General features: G+C 37.7%; 1 protein-coding gene, 1 long non-coding RNA gene and 1 other non-coding gene across 3 annotated transcripts in view; 2 read left to right on the top strand and 1 right to left on the bottom strand.

Moving 5' to 3' along the window:
- Positions 1-135, bottom strand: part of HEATR1 (HEAT repeat containing 1) — a 51,897-nt gene extending 51,762 nt beyond the window's left edge. Inside the window, exon 1 of the mRNA XM_012738295.3 lies at positions 38-135. The gene's annotated coding sequence lies outside the window, so the exon portion shown is untranslated. The remainder of the gene's footprint in view (positions 1-37) is intronic.
- LOC142862461 (uncharacterized) lies at positions 71-25,551 on the top strand. The gene is made up of 4 exons (XR_012913553.1): positions 71-169; positions 13,401-13,525; positions 24,115-24,242; positions 25,325-25,551. It is a non-coding gene; the product is annotated as an uncharacterized LOC142862461 (long non-coding RNA).
- LOC142862551 (U6 spliceosomal RNA) lies at positions 9,728-9,834 on the top strand. The gene has a single exon (XR_012913624.1). It is a non-coding gene; the product is annotated as a U6 spliceosomal RNA (small nuclear RNA).
- Positions 25,552-25,889: the final 338 nt, after the last annotated feature.

Here is a 25,889-nt window from a genome sequence, read left to right on the forward strand (position 1 = left end):
CCGCAGCCACACCGAGCGGCTCAGTTTTCCTCCTCACCTGCAGTCACTTCGAAGCCAACAAGCCTTCACAGCAGCTCCCACATGGTACCAAGGAGCCCAGTTCTCGCCCGGAAATCTAAAGCCTGCCTCAGAGGAACTTCCGGCTTTAGGCGCTACGGCAAGGGAAGAGGTACAATCTTGAGGGCAACGCGATGCGCTAGCTCCGCCCCCCGCCCTCCGGGCGCCGGCTCAAGCGCTGGTTTCTTCTCGCTATCTCCGGTCTAGCCCTCTGCGCTTCGGCTGGTGTCTGAAGGTTTAGGTCTCTGGGTGGGCCTTTTGTGAGCCTTAAGGGTCTGTAACCAGAATCATTCATCCGATATATACTTATGCAGCCTTTTCTGTGTACCACCAGCATCGCGTAGTGGTTAAAAGTTTAGCTCCTAAATCACGCAGCGTAGGTTCAAATCCCGGCGCGAGCGCCTGTCGGCTGGGTGAGCTCCGCGGAATTACTTCATCCCTCGCTGAGTTTGTTCCTTCCGCTACTAAGTGGGAACAGGACGAGAATTTAACGAGAATGGGAATTAATCCTAGTGCGAACCGATCTATAAATGCTGGACATCACTGCCCCGGAGCTTGGAGGCGATCTTGTCATTCCTTTTTGTTTGCATTCCTGGAAGGCACGTAGTTATTATATTTTTTTTTTCTTTTAAAACGAACCTTGTTAGGCCGGGCGCTGTGGCTCACGCCTGTAATCCTAGCTCTTGGGAGGCCGAGGCGGGCGGATTGCTCAAGGTCAGGAGTTCAAAACCAGCCTGAGCAAGAGCGAGACCCCGTCTCTACTATAAATAGAAAGAAATTAATTGGCCAACTGATATATATATAAAAAATTAGCCGGGCATGGTGGCGCATGCCTGTAGTCCCAGCTACTCGGGAGGCTGAGGCAGGAGGATTGCTTGAGCCCAGGAGTTTGAGGTTGCTGTGAGCTAGGCTGACGCCACGGCACTCACTCTAGCCTGGGCAACAAAGTGAGACTCTGTCTCAAAAAAAAAAAAACGAACCTTGTTGAGTTATAATTTACAAACGATAAATGCACCCACTTCAGTGGAACAGTTCGTTGAGTTTTAGTTAAATGCATATATAGGTATAGCTATCTCCCAGTCAAAATCGCGGAAAGTTTCCATCGCCCCCTAAAAGTTCCCTCTTGTCTCTTTGCGAAGATTCCCACCCCTAGTGCTGGCCCCTAGCAACCATTGGTCTTGGCATCACCATAGATTAGTGTGGCTGGAGTGTCCTATGTGTGGATACACCAAATCTGTTTCCAAAGCAGTCTGGCTTGTGCTAGAAATAGGGTGAACTGACCTCTCAGAATCTGCACGGGATGCAGGAGTGAGGTCGGATGCCCTCTGTTTTCCGGATACATTCATTTCTCTCAATGAGTGTAGGGTTGTTTCCCTAACCCTCTTCCCTGGAGAATGTGGGAAACTCAGCTACAAATTTGAAGGCTCTTGTTTTCTATACTGTATGCAGATTCTCTCCCTTTTATGAACAGAATCTTTTGCTATTGGTTTGCTTTGACACCATTTAAAACAACCAAAAAATGTCTTTAGTTGTTTCTACAGATAGTTAATCTTTTTCATGTGGTATTGATTGTCTTGCAGAGAACAACATGAAAATTCTGGTGGTAACCTATTTCATCCTTAGGAACAGATCTCTCAAAGGATTTTCTTTTTTCTTTTTAAGGTGTCACAGGAACTTTACCTTTACAAAAGCAATCAGCTTTTGATATTTACTAAGAAATGAAAAACAGGCCTATTTTATCCACAAGACAAAAATTTGATGGATCCTTTCTATCAAATATACCAAAAGTATATTTACTTTTATGTTTAAAAAATCCTCTATATATTTTCAAAAACTTTATCAAAATGAAACTAAAAAAAGTGCTACAGAAATTTGGTTCAATCCTTTCTACATCAGCTCCAATGGCATATAATGCCATGCCGAATTTTACTTTGAAAGTAGGCTAGGAAAGTAAAAAGGAAAACAAGTCAGAGGTTCATAAATAAATAAACACACACACACATATACCTAAAAAGCTTTGGTTTGAAAAAATATATAGTGATCTTGAATTATATATATTTTTCTCCATTTTAAAATAATTCTTTGGATTTGTTCTTGAATGTTTTCTGATTATCACCTCTTTGTGATTATATGCCTGTCTTACAGATTATTTCATTGAGGACCAGAGCAAAAGTTACTTTCTCAGTTGTTTTTGAATTTAAAATGCCAACTATAACAATTCATAATTGCAAGGCTGTGGAAACAGCCCAAGTGCCCATCAATCCAAGAATGGATTAATAAAATGTGGTATATGTATACCATGGAGTACTATTCAGCTCTAAGAAACAATGGTGATATAGCACATCTTATATTTTCCTGGTTAGAGCTGGAACCCATACTACTAAGTGAAGTATCCCAAGAATGGAAAAACAAGCACCAGATATATTCTCCAGCAAACTGGTATTAACTGAGTAGCACCTAAGTGGACACATAGGTACTACAGTAATAGGGTATTGGGCAGGGGGGGAGGGGAGGGGGGCCGGTATATACATACATAATGAGTGAGATGTGCACCATCTGGGGGATGGTCATGATGGAGACTCAGACTTTTGGGGGGAGGGGGGGAAATGGGCATTTATTGAAACCTTAAAATCTGTACCCCCATAATATGCCGAAATAAAAAAAAAAAGAAGGAAAAAAAAATGAAATGCCAGCTATAGATCATATGTAGCTCTGCAATTCTCCTATCCAATAATCCTTTTCATGACTTTTGCTATTTTACATTCCTTAAATCCATAATTTTAGCTATAATTAATGCATATTTCTTGATGCAAGGAAAAGCATTGTTTTCAGAGATGGCATTTTAACCCTACATTCTTTCAAAATGATTGGGGGGAGTTCGTATGATAGAGTGATGAATTCTACTCCTCATTTCATCGCTGTTCGTAGCAAGGACTCTACTTTTAAAAAAACAAATTTTTAAGAGTCATTTGAACAAATGACTTATTTTTAAAGCCTCTTCTTCCTCTCCTACCCCAGCCCTTTTAATCCAGAAGTCAGATACTTTGATGCATTCCAAGTGTACTTTATGCCAGGCTGGAGATAGGGTGGTGAACAAGACGGAGGTCTTTGCTCCTCTGGAACTTGCATTCCAGCAGGAGGAGATAACTAACAGGCAAATAGATAAGCCAGAAAACAATCAGGTGATAAGTGCTCTGATGACAGTGATACAAAGTCATATGATGGGGTGATTCAAGGGTGTCCATAGTTTGAGTTGTTGGAGAAGACTCTCTCAGGAGGGGATGTTTAAGCTGAGACCTGAATAAGTCTTGAAAAATGGAGATCATCCCAGATAGGATTGATCTTGGCATTTACTCCACTCCAATCACAATAAGGATCCTTTCTGCCCATCAAATATATCAAACTGGTATTTTCTTCATAGCCATTATCACTGCCTAAAATAATCTGATTTGTCTGTTTGTTTACCTGTTTATTTCTTGTATCCCCTCACTAAAATACTGGCTTCAGCAGGTTGGACTTAAGCCCATCCCTAACGTTTGTGGAGCCTGAGCAAGAGTACAAATGGAATCACCACTTTAGGTCTCAATATTAAAGTTATTAATCAACTTAACATACTGTTAACTAGGATATGCTATAACCTCTAACATTGACAAGTAAACATTTATAATGACAAAATAAAAATGTTTTCATATGGCTGAAAATAAGCAAAATCTAAAAGATGATGACTGCATTTAATTATTATTGTCTGGGTGTCCTATTGATTGGCTGATGATTTTGGATGAGTAATAAAGACATCTATAGTTAATACATTTCCTGTATATTTAGCCCATAAAATTTTGCCTTCATTTCAGCAAAATCACCAAGTATGCTGTCTAATCCAGATTTTCATGTAATTGTGTTCTATCGACAATAATGATCAAAAAGATTAAAAATTAAACTTTAATTATATTCAAAATTTACAAAATTTGAATGTTTGCATAAAAATATAAATTAAATGAAAATCAATACCTTAAGTTTATTTTTCACTCTTCTTTTGAGCTATCTTCTAAGAAGCCAAGTATAGATTATGAATAGTAGCAAAATTTTAAGTAAAATTATTTAAATAAATCTAAAAGTTTTATTGATTTTTTTGGTAAATATTACCTTATGACATTTTTCATAAAAGTAAATTGCTGACAAGTTTATCATTCATCTAGTTTCCAGTGTAAGGAATTGGTATCATCCTTCATTCATATTACATTTGTATCTACCCATTTATAAATTTAAGAATCACATGAATTATTTAATATTGTTAAATGTTCCTCAACTGTTATATCTAATTGTTGATGTATTCCTTACTAGTTCCTGAGTATATTCAGAACTATAAATTGGAAAACAAAAGGAAATAAAAAATTACATTTTTGGAACTACTTAGATATAATACTTATATTTTGGAAAAATCTGTTATGTTCATATAGTTTGAAAGGAAGGGTGCCAACAAATGAATTTGTCTTTTCTTTTACCTAAGCACTTCTTATTCAAATTCTCCCTGCAGTCTTAAGCAGTGTCCAGAAACAGTATGATTCACAAAGTTTCAGAGTGTTCAGACAAGGTTGTCTTTTATTTTGAGGACATGGGGCAAGGGATCTATGAAGCTAAAACAAATTTGTTTTTATGTATTTGTGATATGCAGAGATCATAGTCTTGCCATGGCCCAAGGACAATGTTGAAGAAAAGGGCTTTCTCATGTTTACCACTAAATCCTCACTACCAATTAAGTATCTGGGATGCAATTAACAATATGCATGTATTGATTACACAAATGAATGAATGATTTTAAATGTACACAAGATGGATCTGTATCTCCTGTCTATTCAGGAAATGTGTGGCAGAATGCAAGTAAATGAGAATAGCATTATTATAGGAATAGTTTAGAATTATTCTAACTATAATAAATTTTTCAGAAACTTCAGAACTTTATTATTGGTAGATTATTTGCATCATATATCACAACTGATGGGATTCCATCGACTTGAAAATATATCTATTGATGAGAAAATGAATAGGATGTATGTAATTAGCAAGGTAAATTCAACATATGAAATCTACATATTGGCCAAGTGCTAACAAGTATATGGCCAGTTAGATGATTGAGAAGTACGTTTCTTTATATTGTGTCTCAAAAAAGTTATTTGAATTGTTATGAATTTGAACACTTGTGGTCTTGTTACCAAAAATTGCAATTATTTTTCTGGTTATTTTGAAACGCTCTGGTGGGGAGCTGGGAATTGAAAAAAAAAAATGATTTGGAAATGAACAAGAACAAGTGCCTGGAACATCTTTAGAAACCAGCAGGTGGCACCAAAGCATTTTCCTGACCCCAGAGGGCATTAGGTGATATCCCCAGTGGCCTTACGGAAGCGTAAGTTTTCAAATTTTTTCAATTTGAAAATTATATACAATTACCTAAAAATTGGTTCGTTAAAGCTTGCACATGTTGTAAAATGAAATGAAAATAATGCTTTCAAACATCATTTAGAGAACTACAGGGCTTAAACATGTTTAAATATTCTTGTCTAATGATAATCATTCAAATCATTGTTTTATTAAATACATCATTTATTTATTAATAAATATTATTAATGTTAATAATATTTATATATTATTTATATATTTATATAATAGTTATAATAATATTAATAATGTATTTATTAAATACATTAAATTGTAGGTGTGAATAGCCTGAATCCCTTTCTTCTCCCAGCCATTCCTCATTCCAAGTTGATTTCTATTGAATATTTGCCACCGGGGATGGGGAAGTGGAGGAGGGGAAAGCCAGCAGGTGAGACTGTTATAAACAAAATGGCAAAGAATTAGCTAGGAAAGTCTGGGGGAGAGCCAGGAGGATTTGGCTCTATGTGAGGTGAATTCAAAGGGAAATCTGGGGTAGAAAGAGGGATTTGGGGAGGAAGTTGGAGAGAAGGGCAGCTCCCTGTGTGAGGTAATACTAGATGTTAGATTGAGAGGAAGTAGATAGAAAAAAATAAGAAATTTTGCTTTGTGCTACATTTGGATTCTTCCTTAGGTATTCTTAAAAGACTTCTCTAAATATTTCAATTTATTTTTAGTTCTATTTGAGAGTCAGAGCCCTATTTCTTACAATGAAACTCTATGCCATGGCTGATTTCAAGACCCAGTAAGCCAGTCTAGTTGTATGTGGGTTATTTAAGTATTATAAAGAGAGAGACAAAAATATCATTATTTCCTAGTGACATGATTATATACTTAGAAAAGCCAAGGATTCCGTTCTAAAAATATCTGGACATGGTTTGGAACATAGGAAACTAGGCAGGTGCAAGTACACAAACACACACACACCAGATATACATGTGGTGTTAATGACAAACATATTTATAACTGTAAGAGAATAAACTGACAAAAAAGAGCCAATTCCCAATAGCAAAACATGCACACACACACACACACACACAAAGTACTTGAAAGATAAAACTTATTTACTTACTTACTCTTTTAAAGATCTTTGTGAATAAAACTATAAAACCGTATGGAAAATTAAGACAAAAGATTTGAATGACTAAAGAAGATGGATAGTTATATTATGCTTCTGTATAAGAGAACACATATTACATCAAATGTCTATTTGCTATCCCCAAGTTAATTTAGATATGTAATTCAGTCTTTAGAAAAATCCCAGAATGATTTTTTTAACTTGACAAAATGTTGCCAAAGCATAGTATACCTATGAAAGAATAGATATACTAGAACATATTTTTTAAATTCTCAGAGGGATATTTAATGAAAAAATATAATAGGGTAGATTAGTATCAGATATTAAAAATATATGGCAAAGCAGCTACAGGTAAAAGTATAGCTCTGGGGCAAAAACAGACAAATAGATCCCCAGTACCAAACAGCTAATCCAGAAATAGACTCCAATATATTTAAGTATTTAATATAGTACAAGGGGAATACAAAAAATATTCATGGAAGAAAATATTCACTAATTAAATGCTGAGCTAAGTAATTTTGCTGGAATAAAAAATAAAAATAGATATTCATCTCAATCTGTGTACAAGAAGAGATTCCAGAGTACCTAAAGAAATTATAGTTTTGAACAAGATAGAGGTAAGAGGGACTATATTTATGCTCCCACTGGAAACAACCAAAAAATGGAGAAAATGTATGAAAGAGAACAGTTTTAAGACACTATACATCTGGCAACGAAGTTACTGGTGATTTCAAAGAGACATGAATTAAATGAGGTGAGCCCTATGAGTGTTACAGTTTACTGCCTTGGGAGAGTTTACAGGCCACAGCCCATGTTGGGAGAGCTCAGGCAGAGAACCCTGGACTCTCTGAGTTGAAGAAATGGAGCTCAGGGTACAGGGAAAACAAGATGGCTAGAGTTTGCAGAACATTGAAGAGGACAGCATCTCAAAGAGAAGGAGAGTTCTGGAGACTGCAGAGGGTCCCTCTTGAGTGGTCAGCAGAGTACTGCTCAGGGCTTCCTTATGAGGAAACTACCTAAAGCTGAGGAAAGGACCATCTGACAGGATTAGAAGAAACAATACTTGAATTCACACAGGGCTGGGAATAGAGCCTGTTCCTACAGTGAGATTGAAAATCTCACGACTGACAGGGTGGGGCAGAGTACACAGAGGTTTTGCCTCAGAAGTGAGGAACAATTGGCCCTCCACTGAGCACTGCTCTGGTCCCACCTAACATATCTGAAAAGCAAGACCTGAAAGATAAAACTGTTTCCAAGTTACCTAACCACATTCCCAAACAAAGCCCAAGAATATCTATAGGATATATAAAAATATCCAATACTCAACAAGGTAAATTTCACAATATCTGGCATCCAATAAAAAATTACAAAGCACACAAAAAAAGTAAGAAAATATAATACACAATGAGGAGAAATATCAATTGAAACTAACCCAGAATTGACATAGATGTTAGAATTAGCAAAGACAATAAACAATTATAATTGTATTCCCTATATTTAGAAAGTTAAAATAGAGACATGGAAGATTTTTTTTTTAAAGACCTACATTTAACTACTAGGAAGAAATCTATAACGTATGAGATGAAAAATACAATGGATGGGACTAATGGCAAAGTAGATATCACAGAAGAAAAGATTAGTGAATTTGAAAGCATAGCAGTAGAAACTATCCAAAATGAAACATACAGAGAAAAGAGAAATTTTAAAAATGAACAAAGAATCAATAAACTACAGGATAACGTCAAATGGACTAATATGTGTGTAACTGGAATCCCCAAAGGAGGGGGGTGATAAAAAATATTTAAAGATATAATAGTTGGCCATTTTTCAAATATTATTAAAGATAATGAATCCATAGATCCAAGAAGCTCAATAAACACCCATATAAGAAACAGGAAGAAAATGACAGCAGAGCTCCCTAATCAAAATGCTAAAGAAGTTATATTAATATAAAAACTTAAACAACAAATAAGATAATGGAATTGCATGTTTATCAATTTTGGGGGTGATATGAAAGAAGATTTCCTAGAAGTTTCAGAAAAAAATTATCGAGGAAAATATCAGCAGATATTACTACATATAAACTACAGATTCAAGATATTCTGCTTTTTAAAATAATGCATATACAGCTTCATTGGTTCATAAAAAAAAAGAAAGAATGAAAATCTAAAAAAAAAGAAAAAATATAAAATAATGCATAAACTGGCCAGCATGGTGGCTCACGCCTGTAATCCTAGCACTCTGGGAGGCTGAGGCGGGCGGATCGATCAAGGTCAGGAGTTCGAAACCAGCCTGAGTGAGACCCTATCTCTACCAAAAATAGAAATTAATCGACCAACTAAAAAAATATATATATAAAATTAGCCAGGCATGGTGGTGCATGCCTGTAGTCCCAGCTACTGGGGAGGCTGAGGCAGGAGGATTGCTTGAGCCCAGGGGATTGAGGTTGCTATGAGCTAGGCTGACGCCACCACACTCACTCTAGCCTGGGCAACAAAGTGAGACTCTGTCTAAAATAAAATAAAATAAAATAAAATAAAATAAAATAAAATAAAATAAAATAATGCATAAACCGATTAAATAAATTTCAAAGACAACCAACAGAATAAAAAACAACCAATATAGAAGATAAAAAGATGGCATTATATATGTATATAATACATATCCCATAATAATAATTAGAAAAACACTTAAGATTTCAATCAATAAACAGCCAAACACCATAACTAAATGATTCACACACAACAAATCCAATTATTAAATTTATGGGAAAATGTTCAACTCTGTTAGAAAGAATAATGTCAAAAATAATCTGTAGATTAGAATAATACACTTTATATCTACTAAATTAGCAAATGTTTTTTTTAAATACAGGCAGTGCCTAGGTTACAGATGACCTGATGTATGGCATTCTGTACTTACAAACGGGCTCCCAAGGCTCCCTGTGAGGATAGTTTATAATTAAGTAATTAAATTCATAATTCGATAACTAGTTTCTCCTGCGCATGTAAAGAACTTCGCATGGCATAAGTGGTTCTTGGGTGCGGCATCTTTCCACTCATGGCTGGTCTCATAGACAGAGAAGCAGCTGACAGAAACACAAGAACAAGAAGAATCAGAAGATTCAGAGCTAAGAAAAGTTAAAGACAAAAGAATTAGCTGGTGCTTGCTTCAGCAGCACATACACTAAAATTGAAACAATACGGAGAAGATTAGCATGGCCACAGCACAAGGATAACACACAAATCTGTGAAGCATTTCTTATTTTTTTATAAAAAATTAGCTGAAGCCTTTCATTTCATTGAGGCAAGATTTGCTAAGCTTGAGGAGCAAGATCCTCACATGGAGTGGTTTATAAAGGTTTACTGTGCAGTGAGAACATCTGCTACAGGTCATTTATGAAGGAAAAAAAAAGGCTGTGCAAACAACCCTAGGTACCTGTTTCTAGAATCTGACCTCTGTGGTGAGTTCCCCTCCTCCCACAATAGAATCAAACCCTGATTCTCCAGCACCTACCCCATCCCCTCCAACACCATCTCCATCATCATCTTCCAACTAATGTCAGCTACTTTCTTGCCTCAAAAGTGCCCCTTCCAGTAAGCAAGACAGTGATGCAACGTTAGATAAGGGTTAACCTTTAAGATTCTTTGAAATTTCTCCTAACTCCTTTCTAAACTTTTTATATAAACTTTTTTATTTGAATTAAAAGAGAACAATAGTTTCTGTAACTTATTATTACAGTACAGGAGTATTATTATTATTACAGTATTACACTGTATTACTATTATTATCACATATGAGCACTATATTATTATTATTATTACCATATAAGCACTGTTCATCAGGAACCCGAGTTACATACAAATCCAACCTAAAGATGTTCTCAGGAACATATCTTGTCCATAACCTGGGGACTGTATGTAATAAAGTTTTATAAAGTCATGTTGTTTATTATTTAATAATAATTTAATATATAGTAGTATTACTTAAAGTAATATTTGTTCCTGGCAAAGGCATATTTTAATTCATATTTCCATGCATTACCAATGATATTATAAACCAGTGTCATGCTTTCAGAAACAACTGGGAAACATGTATCAGGAACTCAAAATATGTTCATAGCCATTAACTCACTAATTCCATTTCTGGAAGTCTTTTAACCATCCAACATTCCACAGCCATAAACAGACTGTTACCACTTTTATTGTGTGGGATGGTGGATTTTGAAAAATATAGTTATATATAGCTAAGTGTAAAAATGTTAATACAAGTATATATTTAAATACAAACTTTTAAAAACTATGATTTGATAGTTTTCAACAAAAATAATCAAAGACCTTTTTCTAATTTATCTATTCATACCAACAACTTTTACAGGATGTCATTTTCCATTTTAAATCAGTCTCTAATATTTAAACTTTAATAATATAGTTAATATTTTTCCCATAAGTGACTCCATATAAATAACTTATTAGAGACAATATATTAACAACTACATGAATACCAATGCACATGTTGGGTTATGCTAGTTTAAAGACTTTTCTTGAGAAAATGGGAAGAAAGAGCATACTTTGAAGAAGACATTCAGTTCTGGGAGTCAGGTTTATAAACAGAAGACCAGAAGGAGTAATGGAATGAATTTACTCCTTTAAATATACTTATAAAGACATTGGGAAAGTTTTCATTATGCATCTTAGAGGATCTTTCTGTAAAAGTCATTGTGCATGTAAAAATTTTAAGCTACAAGTGAAATTGCAGACATTAAAGAATTTAAGGCTTTAAATGAAAGGGTAAAGTATATAAGGATAATATATAATATATAAGGCAGTTATTATTTTGCAATGTCAGAAGGGTAAAGGGTAATCCATCCCATTAAAAACTCCAAAATTGGCACTCTGGGAGGCCGAGGCGGGTGGATTGCTCAAGGTCAGGAGTTCGAAACCAGCCTGAGCAAGAGCGAGAACCCGTCTCTACTATAAATAGAAAGAAATTAATTGGCCAACTAATACATATAGAAAAAATTAGCCAGGCATGGTGGCGCATGCTTGTAGTCTGAGCTACTCGGGAGGCTAAAGCAGCAGTTTGCTTGAGCCCAGGAGTTTGAGGTTGCTGTGAGCTAGGCTGATGCCACAGCACTCACTCTAGCCTGGGCAATAGAGCAAGACTGTCTCAAAAAAAAAAAAAAAAAAAAAAAAAACCACAAAAAAACAACTCCAAAATTGGACAGGTCAAAACTATTTGAACATTTTGAATGTTGGGTGAGTACTAGCAAAGCGAGTCCTATTATACTTTACACATGTCATTAGCTTTGTGTTTTCACTGAATGTGCTTTTAGATGTTTCAAAAGGTCTTAGAGTCTTTAGGGAACCATGGCTATTGTGCAAGATGCATAGCAAGGAAGACTATAAAATTAACAATGAAATCTTTCTCATACCTCATTCTTCCATTAATAAGGAGTTTGGGATCACTGTGTCCATTGACATTTTCCCAGAGACATAATTTGTTAGTAGTTTGCATAATTTGTAAGTGTAGCTTATTTGACAAAGCAATACTTTGTAGAAATGTATGCCAAGATCACCCCTGAAATGAGTCTTTGAGTAAATTTCAGATTTATCACTATGTCATTCAGTTGAAGTCAATTCAATTAACATTAGCTACATGTCTAACATGCGTGGCACTTTGATAAATGATGGAAAGATTACCAAAACACAGGGCCTGTGGTCAGCCTTAGCAGAGTCTGGGACAGAAAGCAGCCACGTAAAACAACCCACACCAATCTGTTCAACCCTCAGGATAAGAGAGATTGAAGTCACAGAGGGGCCAACCTTCCCTGGGGAGTTCGTCTTCCCAGAAAAGGTAACATTTGAACTTCACCTTGAAAGGTTGACTAGAAACAAGCAGGGAGATGATGATATGCTGGGGGACAAATCATTCCAGGTAGTGGATCGGCGTGCAAAAGCCACAGAGATACGAAGCAGAGCATTTGAGGAACTGCCAGTCTGATTAGAGACTAGCCGGGGTGTGCTAGAAGGAAAAATCGAGGAAGTGGTTGGAGCAGGAGATGGAGGTCAGCTATGGAAGATGTTCTCAGTTGTAGGTGGTTGACTTTGGCTGAGGAGTGGCAGTCAAACCAAAGGGGTGAAGGCTGGTGACAGAGACACCAGTAAGGTGGTGACTGTAATAGTTTAGTCCTGGGGTTATGTTAAACATTTTAATAAATTTCCCTACAGATGGCATTTAAAAATGATTTCCTCCATTCTTATAAATTAAATAAATTAAAATCTTTAACTGTTTCTAAACTGCACAAGGATTTTAAGAAATAAAACGAACAACCAGAAAGGAAGGCATTACATAAAAACTAATGGTAACTATGAGGTTAGCCTTTATAGAGCTTTTAGGGGCAGCTTGCTAGTGCCTTAAATCTAGGCGAAGGCTTCCAAACTGCCACTCAAAAGACACTTTAACTCTAAATGGAAGAACTGAGTGCTCCAGCCAGAAGGGCACATCAATCAAGCTAAACTTCCCCTGGAAGATTTTCCATTGCTCTGTCATAATCTTTTTTTTCCTCTTTGGCCTAACTGAAAGTTTGATTAACATTAGCATAATATCTACATCTCCAAAATTTAGCCAGAAAGAAGACATTAGTTGAGATGGCTTTATCAGTACAATTATTATAATTAGTTATTGAGTCCCTGCCAAATGTTAGATCTTGCAAAGCCCTATCTTTTTGTACAAAATATGAAGCTTTGTCCTCACTTTATAATATGCAGTGTTGAAGAATTAAATATTTTTAGACTTCTGATTTTTGTTTTTGGTATTATGTTTTCTCTTTTAGTTGAAATTGCTGGGAATAGCAACATTTTTCTGCTTTCCCTTCAGATGAGATTGATAGGTTCCATTCTCTACAGATCTTCTACCTGGATGCCCCACCTTCTCTGGAACTCTCAGTGGAAACTCTCAGTGCGTATTGTATAATAGCTTTGCAAGTGGGTAAAGAAGGGCCCAGAAAAGTCCCTTAGGATGCCAGACATTTATGTTTTTAGGTGAAGCAATTATGTTTTTCACAGCTCTGCAGAGTTGTAGCATTTCAGAACTCAAAATGTCCTTAGAGATCACGCAATCCAACTCTTCATTTTACAGGTTTCAATATGATTCCATTTTTGCCAATCAAATTGGCTGAGTATAAAAAAGATTTATGATAGTCAATGTTGGTGACGGTGTAAAAAGGGAAGATTTTCATATTCCATTGGGGAAAACATCAAGCTGTACATTTTTGGAGGGCAGTTTGACACTACCTAAAAAATTTAAGATACATGTAGCCTTTGACTTAGCAATTCCATTTTTAGAAAGCTATCCTAAAGTATCCTAATACATATGCATGAGGTTATATGTACAGATGTGCCTATTGCAGGATTTTTAGATGGTGAAGATTCAGGGTCAATCTAAACGTCCATTAGTAACGGGAATTGTTAAATAAAGTATCTCATGCCATGAAATAAAGACTGCAATAGGAAAGACTATTAATGGGTGGAAAAAGCAAGTTGCAGGACAATATATAGAGTTTGATCCCATTTTAACAAAAATATTGAAATGCTTCTAGAGAAATGTATAGAGTGATTTCTAACAAATTTTTAACAGAGGATACATCATGAGGTAGACTCAGAGTAAAGCAAAGTACATTTTACTTTATATACTTAAATACTGCTTAACATTTTTATAATATCTATTACATTTGTTTTGTTTTTGGTTTTTGATTTTTTTTCAGGAAGAAAAATCTGAGCTGCAGATAAGTGGAATAACTTGCTCAAATCAGTAGGATGATGGTTAGTGACAAAGATAGGATTAACCCTCAGGTCTTCTAATTTCAGTCTGGTGCTTTTTCTGCTAAACCAAGGTCTTGAGATATCTTTACCTGAACCTCTGGCTTCCTGCAGATCTAGTCAGATTTTGTATTTCTCAATAAATAAATGGATGCTTTTACCAGAGCAAATAAATTTCTAAGCCTCTTGATCAACAGTAAATTTCTAAGCCTCTTGATCAAAGTATTGATCAAATCTTCATCAATTCTCAAGATTTTTTTCTCTATATAACATATAATCATGGAAGAAATATTCATTTATGGTTACTATATTTATATGACCAATTCTGACCATTTTCCTAATCAGTAATCCACAAAGTCCAGATTGAAATTAAACCTTGAATATTATTCCTTAGCTGGACAGAAGACCAAGACTTTTCCAACAGAGCACACAAGTCTATTTGCAAACTACAGAGGAATTTGCTATCATGTTTCCTCGTCTGCTCTTAGAATATCTCCTGCAGTCTTACTCAACTATAGTTGTTATTTTTAGCTGCATTTTGGAATCTGTGATGGGTAGCACCACTGCTCTCCATTAAATTAAATTAAACATATAAATTTTTGGTTTACCTTAAAATCTATAACAGTATTACCTTTCCCCACAAATTTATTTTTCAAGTTTAATTTCTGTGATCCAAAAATTCAAAGTGTAGAACTATAATTTTCACACTTTAGCAATGGCCACAATTATGGGGTTGATTTTTTCCCCTAATTAATAAATGAGGTGAAACATCTGAAAGCAATTCAAAGGCAGACTTTAAATAATGTGTTTAAAAGAATAATTATGTGGGAATATATCACAATACCATGCTTAATAAAAAGAGATATGAAAAATGTGTATCCCAAACTAATTCTCTTCAGTAAACATATGTATTTTGTATACAACCATATATGAATAGGATAAGGTCTTGAAATAAATGGATGTGAATAATAACAGGAACTCAGGATGACAGGACTCTGAATTCTATTTTCTCCTCTCTACTTCCTGTGTTTTCTTAAATGTTGTTGAAAGAATGTTTACTTCTGACATCAGAAAAAACAAAAGACTTAAAAAAGAAGGTATAGAAGCCAATATAATCTAAAACAATACTTCTAGAACATCTTTTTCTTGGAATGATAGTCAATTTTAGGCATTCCTAGAAGAGAATGACATAATCACATATTAATTTGTGTCTCCATTTGCAGTGGAGAAGGGCACTGAAGGTTGACCTCATAAAAGAAAAATCTGAGTTTAGTAATAAAGAGAGAAATGAAGGAGACCAAAAGCAAACAGAAAGAAAAAGGAGGTGTGTAGACTGACTATTGATTTGCCAAGGTACAGCTCAGATTTCAGATATAGAATGTACAGATCCAGGGTGACTTCCAAGCAGGGACTTGATAGAAGGTGGAGAAAGGGACAGGTGTTAATAGGATGAAAGGGAAATGAAAACATTTCCCTGGGCACAGGAAAGCAACAACATAACTGGACTGTCTCTCCTGACCCCTAACCCTTGGCGAGGACATGGCACAGTTTCCAGCATGTGGCAGCCTCTCCATTTTTTTAGGATGGTAAATGCAGGCAGGTGCGGCAGGTGTCCGAACCTGGAAGAGATTGAGACTGAAGCCACAGTTATGGGAGAAACTGGACGAGCTGAAATACACCAGTGAAGTCTTGCTGGTATCAATGTCTTGGTGGAGAGCTTTGTTACTCAGCTGACACCAGAAGAAAAGCACTTTCTTGGGTCCCTGACACATTTTGGGGGCAAAGAGTAGAATAAAACAGGGGAAACTGAACTAATCATCATAAAATATTAGAATCATAGAAGGAAAAAGAAAAGACCAATTCTCTAATCAGTTATTTATTATTTTATTTTCTTAGGGATCAGGAAACTGGTGAGTAGGAGGTAGAAGGAGGGGTCTTGGCTAAACTGTTACAGAGAAATGTTAATATCTATTATTTGATGGGCTGCTGACTGTCCAAATCATCTTGTAAAATTTCTTTAGCCAATTTCTGTGCTTTAATATTCTCCTCTGTAAAATAGAATTCAAATTATACTTGCCACATTATCCTTAAAAATAATACTGTGAGCATTGAAGTGCAATGCTGAAATAAAAACTTATACCCATATCACATGTTACTTCTTAATATTCTTGGGGAGAAAAAAATCTCTTAGCCACTCACCCCTGGTGATTAAAAGTTTATTCTACCTAAAGTAAAAAAAAAAAAAAATAGCAAGGATTTATTTATCAAAAATTCCTGATATTACAAGGTCACTTATCTGGCCTCTTACTTTTCTTCCTCCTTCATTCTACAAAATGAGTTAAATGCTCATGGCCAAGTCCTACAGTGGTGGAACAAAATAGGAATGTAGTGGTAACTCCATCAGTTTTTATACATACTGGCAGCCATTTCGAAAGTCATATTGGGAAAGGCAGTTGAACTATAGATAAAAACAAGAAATATTAAATTACCTGCGAATTTCACTTGTCTAAACCATCCTTAACCAACAACCATGCCATGGCCACCCTTACCTCCGGACTCTTGTGGTGCAATAGTTGATGGCATTGAGTGGGTTGGGGGTAGATCTGGTTCCTTAGAAGTAGAGTCCAGGTTTGGGGGATTTTGTTTTTGTTTGGTTTATAATAATGCACATAAAATAGTACTGTTTGCATATTCCCACAGAATATCTTGATATCAGTTTAAAACCTTCTGAAAGTTATGTGTTTGTTCAAAACATTTATTAAGGACTTAATATGTCAAAGGGAGTTATGCTTAGGGGCTAGAAGCACAGAGATAAATAACACAGTCCCCAACCTTACATAGTTCACACTCTAAAATAAAAATGAGAAAAGCTTCTAAAGATTATTCCTTTAATACAAAAGTGGTACATTTTGTTATATGTTTTGATAAGGCTAAGTTAAAGAAATAAATGTAAAATCATCCATTATCTTTACTACCTAGAGATAACCACATTTTTATAGACATATGCATGCATATATTTGAAAGGAATCATATTTAAAATATCTACTGTTCTGTAGACTGCTTGTTTCCTCCATGGACATTTTTCCATGCTAAAAATCTCTGTGAATATCTACAAAATTGATATGATCATTTACAGGTATGGCGATTTATTAAAATACGTTCCAAACATTTAGGCTATGGAAAACAGTCAAACACACACACACACACACACACACATGGGGATTCTGGAAATGTGGCATCCAAGTGAGACTAATTGCTAACTTCACTGTCTATGCTTTACCTGAACCAGCCAGCTGCAGCTAGGTAGAAGTAGAGCCTTTGCTCTGTGTGAGTGTTAGTGGTCTCTGTCTGCCAGGGAAGAAAGAGCATGAAAGTCAATAACATCAGGGAACTCTTGCTTGAGGACCATACAGCAGAGGATCCTGGGTAGAACCACACCCTCCTCCAGTAAGTTGACTTTGAATGCATGAGAGTGTCTAGTCTTCTTGGCCCAAAGATGCTAAGAAGAAACTGTGAGAGATCTACTCTAACCTCTGTGCTGATTTTCATGCATTTATCTGATCCCTTCCTCTTGAGTGTATTTGGGACCTGTGACTTGCCTCTAACCAATAGAATATGGCAAAGGTGACAAGATGTATGGGATTATGTGTATATGATTATGTTACACAAGCACATAACGTCCATCTTGCAAAGAGTCTTTCTCCCTTGCTGCCTTTGAGGAAACAAGCTACTGTTGGGAAGATCCCCAGGGCAAAGAAATGAGGCCAGCCTCCACAGCCTTTAGCCTCCAACTAGCAAGACACTGTGACCCTCACTCAGTCCAACAGCCCACAAAGGACTGAATGCTGTCAACAACCACATGAGCTGGGAAGCAGATCCCTCCCCACTCAAGCTTCAGATGAACCTGCAGCTCCAGCTGACATATTGATTGCAGCTTTATAAGACCCTGAAGCAGAGCACCCAACTAAGCTGTACCTAGACTCCTGATCCACAGAAATTCTGAGATAATAAGTATGTGTTGTTTTAAGTCAAAAAGCTTGTGGTAATATTGTTACACAGTAATAGATAACTATAACAGATTTCAGTACCCCAAGTGGAATGTTTCTATAACATCTAAAAATGAGGAGGTGGTGGCTTTGCAAACAGACAGTGGGAGGGGGCTGGAGGTATTTTGAGGGAAATGCTAGGGAAAACCCACAGGGCATGTAGAAATCCCAACTTAGAGGATGCTGCAGGAGAGGGCTCAAAAGGAAGTGACTGGAAACTGGAGGACGTGGGGTTGGGGGAGTCCTTGTTAGAAAGTGGCAGAAAATTGTTGCCAGGAGTTACATGGAAAGCAGAGCATGCAAGTGATGAACTTGGTTATTTAGCAAGGAGATTTCCAAGTGAAGTATTGAAGGTGCTGCATGGCTTCTTCTTGCTGCTTATAGCAAAAGTGAGAGGAGAAAGACAAACCAAGGGAAGAATGATTAAACAAAATGGAGCCACAACTTTATGACTTTGGAAATTCTCAGCCTTTCCAGATGGCAAAGATGTTAAAGAAATGGCTTCTGAGCACTGTCAAGAATGTCAGGTCCTAAGAAAAGCTGAGGGTATTACTGTACAGTCTTTTGTTAAAACCTCAGAAAGATCAAAGGGTCAGAGTAGCATTGAGTCACACAAATGGCTTTTAAGAGATTAAGTGGCCCACAGATTTCTCAACCAAAACAGAGTCTCTAGGAAGCTTAAGAGTGCTGTCCTTTAGCCTTTTCAGCAGGGGCCCAAGGTAGAGATCTCAACAAGGTCTCTTACGTGGCTTTTGTCTGACAGAGTGGAACCCAGGAAAATTCACAGGAAAGCCACAAAATATTTGAGAAAAGTATTTCAGCAAAACACTGCCAGCTTCAACAGAAAGGGGCAAAGATACAAGATGAAAGGAGGACGCCAGACCCCCCCAGATTCTACTGGCAGGAAGCAGACCAATAAAACCATTCAGAAGCAAACACATGCTACCTTTTATGAAAAAGGGATGACTCAGAAGGCAGAACCAAGAATCCAAAGGGCAGAGCCAAGAGCTACAAAGAACTATTTTCAGGCCTTGAAACCTAATCAAGGAACTGCCAATATCTGCCTAACTGGATTTCAGAATTTCTATGGACAAATGACTCCTTTATATCTTCTAGCTCCCCTATTTTTTTTTTTATGAAAGAATGTTTATAACCATTATAATATGCCGAGTAAGCTTAGCACAACTACTGATGCATGCTGAATGACAGATGACTACTCACGAAAGCAGGATGAGGTATAGGAACTGTAGCTTTAATTCTAGATAGGTAGAGCTGAAAATTCACTATAGACTTGGAGCCACTAGTAGGCTATCTGCATGCACACATTATGGATAGGCTTTTTTTGTTTGTTTTTTGCTTGATAACGAAGTTAGCTAATTCTGCGTTTATGAACTGGTATGACTTTTTGGATCTCAAATTTCTTGCCCCCCCCCACCCGCCAAGCCTCTTTAGTTTTACAGACTGACAGAGAGGAACTACACCCAAAGAGCTTCATCCATACCTGGATCTCATTCGGATAAAATTCTGAATTTCAGCACATGCTGCAATGGGATGAGACTCTTAGGAACCTTGGGAGGGGTCAATGTATTTTCATGTGGGAGAGCTATGAATGACCGGGAGCCAGAGGGCCAACTGTGGCAGACTGACTCTAAAAATGACCCCATAATCCCTGCCTCCTGGTATTGATGTCTTTGTGTAATCCCCTCCCTTGAGTGTGGGTGGGAACTGTGACTTGATTTTAATCCACAGAACACAGCCACGGTGACGGGATATGTGTGATTACATCATATAAATTTGTAACATCGGTCTTTCTAGGAGACTCTCCCTTGCTGACTTGAGGAAGACCCCTATGGCAAGGAACTAAAAGAAGCCTCCAGCTAACAGCCACCAAGAGACTGAGACCCTTAGTCCAAAGGTACACAAAGAGGTGAATGCTGCCGACAACCACATGAGCTTGGAAGCAGATCCTTCCCCAGTCGAGCCCCAGATGAGTCCATAGCCCAGGTAATACCTGGATTGCAGTTTTGTGAGACATTAAAACAGAGGACCCCTATCTAGCTGTGTCTGGGCTCCTGGACCTCAGAAAATGTGAAATACAATAATAAATTTGTGTCGTTTTAAGCCACTAAGTTTGTGATAATATTGTTACATAGCAAAGGAGAACTAATATAAAGCTCAACAATGCCTCAAGTCTTTCCTGATCCTGTGGCAAGGAAAGTAAGAAGAAACAGAATGGAAAGACTTTGTCCAAGATCCTCACTGAAACTGTTAACCTGCTTGCTTCTGCATTGCCAACCCACGGGACTAGATATATTACATGAAAGGTACCATCAACCTGGGTAATCCAGTGTCAGACCAGAACCCCACTGAGCCAACAAAGAAAAATGCATCTTATTTAAGGAGAACTACTAGCCAAAAAGAAGAATATAACTAGATGCATGTAACATACTAGATGTATGTTCTAACTAACGGAACATACATCTAGCAGGATAGAGTTGCTGAAGAAGACGGGCAACATCTGAATTTTTAAAAATAGTAAAACAATTATTGCTTTTAATAATGGCTAAGTAGCTTGGTTGGGCTTATTGTCTTGGTTGGGCAGGCAAAAATTATAAAATCTTCACAAAATAGTAAAAAAAAAAAAAAAATAAGGTACTAGAGAATGACTCAAAGCAGCAGACATTGGAGAGAAGTTGACCTCTGATTAATGAGCTTTGCACCAGTAAGATCTCTTTTTTTTTTTTTTTTTTTTTTACCAGTAAGATATCTTAATGTGATCTCAGCCCTTTTTCTCATTTAAGAATTCTCTGCAGGAAGCCAGCTGGCCTCTGCAGAACCTCTGGTCTGGAGCTTGTTAATTCCCTCCCACATCCTGGCCTTTCCCCAAATCTTCTTTTCTCTATGGACCCAAAATCTCCATGCTACTGTCTTATCTGTCAAATAGTGGTGTGGCCTCTAGCCCTGTCCTCCCCATAGTTGTTTTTTCTGTTCTTTTTTTTTTTAATGGTAATTTTATTTTTCTAACAGCTTTATGGAGATATCATTCACATATAAAAATTATATATATTTGGTCATACGGAGTGGCTCACACCTGTAATCCCAGCACTTTGGAAGGCCAAGGTGGGAGGATCCCCTTGAGGCCAGAGGTTCCAGACCTGCCTAGGCAGCATAGCAAAACCCTGTCTCTACAAAAAAAATTTTTAAAAATTAGCCAGCCATGGTGGCATGCACCTGTAGCCCCAGCTACTCAGGAGGCCGAAGCAGGAAGACCACTTGAACCTAGGATTTTGAGGTTACAGTGAGCTGTGATCGTGCCATTGCATTCCAGCCTGGGCAACAGAGCAAGACTCTGTCTTTAAAAAAAGAAAAAAAGTAAATTATATATATTTAAGGTGCGCAACTTGATGTTTTGATATTGAAGCCTTTGAACACCATTGTCCCAAATTAGTATACATCATATTGAAGGTCAATGACTATAAGGCTCTACCTCTTCTATATCTATTTGACCTCTTCTTCTATTTCTCTCAGCTTTAATCCCTCAAGTCCAGCCACACTTGCCTCCTGACTTCTCAGTGTTTTTGTAACACGCTAGACACACTTTCACTGCAGGGCCTTTGAACTTAGTTCCCACTGCCTTAGATGCTATCATCACAGCTATTTCCTTTTTTAAGGTCTTTGCTCAAATATCACCTTTTTGGTGAACTGTTACCTGGAAATCCCTCTAAAACTGCTAACAACCCACTACCCCCATCCTGACGCTCCTGCCTCCCTCCCCACAGCACTCATCACCCAACATGCTAAATGTCTTATTTTTTTTACCCTGTTTGTTATGTGTCTCTCCATCTAAAATATAAGTGCCATGTGTGCATAGGTTGGTGTCTGTTTTTTTTTAAATTACCCTTTCAGTGTTTGGAATAGTGACTGACACATATCAGGCACTTGATAATTATTTGTTGAATCTCCCAATTTCTCAATTTGGCATAAGGGTTCCATTTTCCCACAGTATAATTTCTTCCATGGATTGGTGAGCCGGACCAAATTGCAGAGGTGTGATGGTGATTCACAATCATGGTTTTAACGTTCCAGTTCCCTTTGGCTAGAAGAGGTACTTGATCCTAGGTGACTAAGACAGGAAGAAATAGAACATCTAGGACTCCCCCTGATGTACAAAGTCATGGGTTCCAAAAGTTCATTTATAAGTCAATTGTTTGGACATCCTGAACTTATTTTCAGAACACGACTGGGCACAGCTAGTTAACTGCAGGGAAGCCTGAGACGATTGGAAGGTGCCAGAACCTGGAACCAGATCTGTCCACTGGGACTGGGCTGGTTCTGGAAGGACAGGAACAGGTGCACTGACTGAACTCTGAGGTTGTTCAGTGTAGCCAACAGAGGACATTGTCCTGAAGGCAAGATTACAGGCAGCATTAGCATTAGAGAGGGCCCAGAGGAAATAGGGTGACCCTATTGGGAAGAAGAGTTTAGCAACTGGCAATCTAGTAGTAGTGATACGTAGGAGATAAGCTCACCAAAAACACCGTTAAGATAGTGCAAAGGTAAGCCACAAAACAGAGAAAATATTTGCAATCTGTATATATGACAAATGACTCAAATCCGGAATATTTAAGGAACTGCTTCAAATAAAAAAGAGAAGATAGACAACCCAACAGAAAAAGGGGCAGAAGACTTGAACAGTTACTTTTAAAAAGACAATATCTGAGTGTCTAATAAACATATGAGGATGTTCTCCCCATCATTTGTAACTAGTCAAATTAAAGCCACAAGAGATTTTACTACATATCCACCAGATGGCTAGTAATAAAAATACTGGCACTACCAAATGTTGGTAAAGATTTAAAGCAATTGAAATTCTCCTATACTGCTGGTGGAAGTGCAAATTGGTACAAAAACTTTGTAAAACTATTGTTTCATAATTACTAAAACTCCCAGGTATACTAAATTCAACAGAAATGTGTGCACATGTACCCAAAAGGACCTGCCCCAAAATATTCACAACAGCATTATCTGTAATAGCTTACCCTGGCTCCAATCCAGATGCTTATCAACAGAAGAATGGATACATACATTGTAGGATAGTCATGCACCAGAAAGCTATTCAGCAATGAGAATAAACAAACCTTTTATTTAGCAATATGACTGAATCTTACAAGCATAATGTTAGACAGTAGATACCAGGTACAAAAGTATACATGTAACATGATTCTATCTAGGTAAAGTTCAAAAACAGAAAAAAATCTATAATGAAGGAATTTGTGGCGCAAGGATAAGCAGTTACTGGGAGGGGGCATGAGGCTTTCTGGGGTCATAGGAATGTTCCATTTATTGATTAGGGTGGTAAGTATACAGGTGTGTTCATTTTGTGAAAAATCATCAAACTATACATTTTACTTTTCTGTATGTAGGGTATACTTCAATAGAATATGTGTTTAATTTAAAAAAATGAAAAAGGAAAGAAAGCACAGGGCCACCAGTAAGGAGCATCTTAGCATTTAACAGAACTCCAGGTTGCCATTTACTATTTTGGGCCACTTATCTAACCTTTCTGGATCTTAGTTTCCTTATTGGCAAAACAGAGATAATACCAAACTCTCAAGGTTTGCTTGGTATGTAGAATGAGTTTAATAAATAGTAGCTGTTAATAATAGTAGTCATTTCACTTCAGCAGGAGCAAGAGAGAGATTTAGTTAGCACACCTGCAGTATGGAGGCCAAGCTTTGGATCTTAGGCACCGAGCAGAAACCCACTAATGCAAACCAGGGGTCGAAGTCAAAGCTGAACACACACTGAAAGGTACTCAAGTGAGTTCTTAGTCCTGGGCTAGAGATGCTCAACGTTCCACAGGCTGAATCTGCAAGGCATCAGGGGTGCAGAATGTGAGCTGGACCTGTAGGTAGTTTGTCCTATAAAGACAACTGCTAACAATTTCTTCCATCTGTGCACACTCCTCCCATCAGAAGACAGTCTGTTTCCCCTCTCCTTGAATCGGTGCTGGCCTTGGGACTTGCTCTGACTGATAGAGTCAAAATAGCAATGGTGCTGTCCCTGGCAGTTTTCACCTTGCTTTCTTGGAAGCTAGTGGCCATACTGTGAGGAAGTCCAGGCAATTCTTCTGGAAAGAGACGCCACACAGAGAGGCCATGGAGCATCAGGTACTACATAGAGAGCCCGGCCATGTGGCAGAGAACCAAGGCACTCCAGCTGAAGGCCAGCACCAAGGCCCCAGAGGCCTTCCTTCCAGGAAAGCCACCAGCGGAATTTGGCCCCAAGAGTGAGCCTGGGCCAACTCGTGAGAGGAAGAACTGCCCGCTCAACCCACAGAATTGTGAGAAAGAAAAAGCGATTGCTGTTTTAGGTTTGGGGTTGGTTCATGTCACATCAACAGATAACCGACACCGTATGATATCAGATAGATAAATGATATCTCAAATTTGGGTGCTGGTGTAACGAAAACTTAGTAAGAATGCCATAAGCCATGGGAGCAGGGAGGTGGATAGAATGTGTGTTTAATTTTAAGAGAAGTTTGTTGAGATTAAAGACGGATCAGCCATGACCCTTGACCTTTGAAAAACTCCCCTTGGATGTATATTGTGTTTAGAGGACAGAACATAAACCAAAATGTTCATACGATGTGATAAATGCACTAATTGAAGTGTGCATGAGAGGAGCGGTGAGACGACCGTAGTGGGGGCTGGAAGAGCAATAAATTGAGTGCATTGGAAGCTGGAATGTGCCAGAACTGGATGCATCTCGGAGGAGTATTGGGAGGGAAGTAAATTGTGACTAACAGTGACTAACAGATGTAGCAGAAGTGACATTCTGGGATGTTTGTTCCCAGCCATCATAGTTTCTGGTTTCTTCTTTTTGGGATGCAGTTGCCATGAAAAGGAGTTCGGAATAGACTACTAAAATCATGAAAACCACATGGAGAGCAAAGGCCCAGCCAGCCTCCAGCCATCTCGGCTGCCTCCGCCAAGACGGCAGGTGAGTTAGGGAAGCTGTCTTTTTGTTGCAGCCCCAGCGGAGCTCCTGCCTGGATGCAGCTGCAAGTGTGACCTCAGCTGACACCAGGAGGAGCAGAGTCAAGTTGTCCCCACCAAGCCTTGCTTGCCCAACTTGCAAAATTGTCAGTAAATAAATGGTAGCAGTTGTTTCGAGCCACTAATTTTTGGGGTGGTTTTTATGCAGCAAGAGATAACTGACAGTAGCCAGCACACAGAAGGTGATGAAGTTTTCATATTCCTTACCACAATCCACAGGCCCTAAAAGCAATCCACAAGCCTGCTATTTTAACCTTATGTGGTATTATTTCCTGTATTAGCTCAGCTGACATAACAAAATACCATAGACTGAGTGGCTTAAACAACACGAATTTAGTTTTTCACAGTTCTGGAGGCTGGAAAGTCCAAGATCAAGTTTCCAGCAACGTTCGGCTTCTGG

This window comes from Microcebus murinus, chromosome 19 (genome assembly GCF_040939455.1).
Source record: "Microcebus murinus isolate Inina chromosome 19, M.murinus_Inina_mat1.0, whole genome shotgun sequence".
Classification (NCBI taxonomy): Eukaryota; Metazoa; Chordata; class Mammalia; order Primates; family Cheirogaleidae; genus Microcebus; species Microcebus murinus.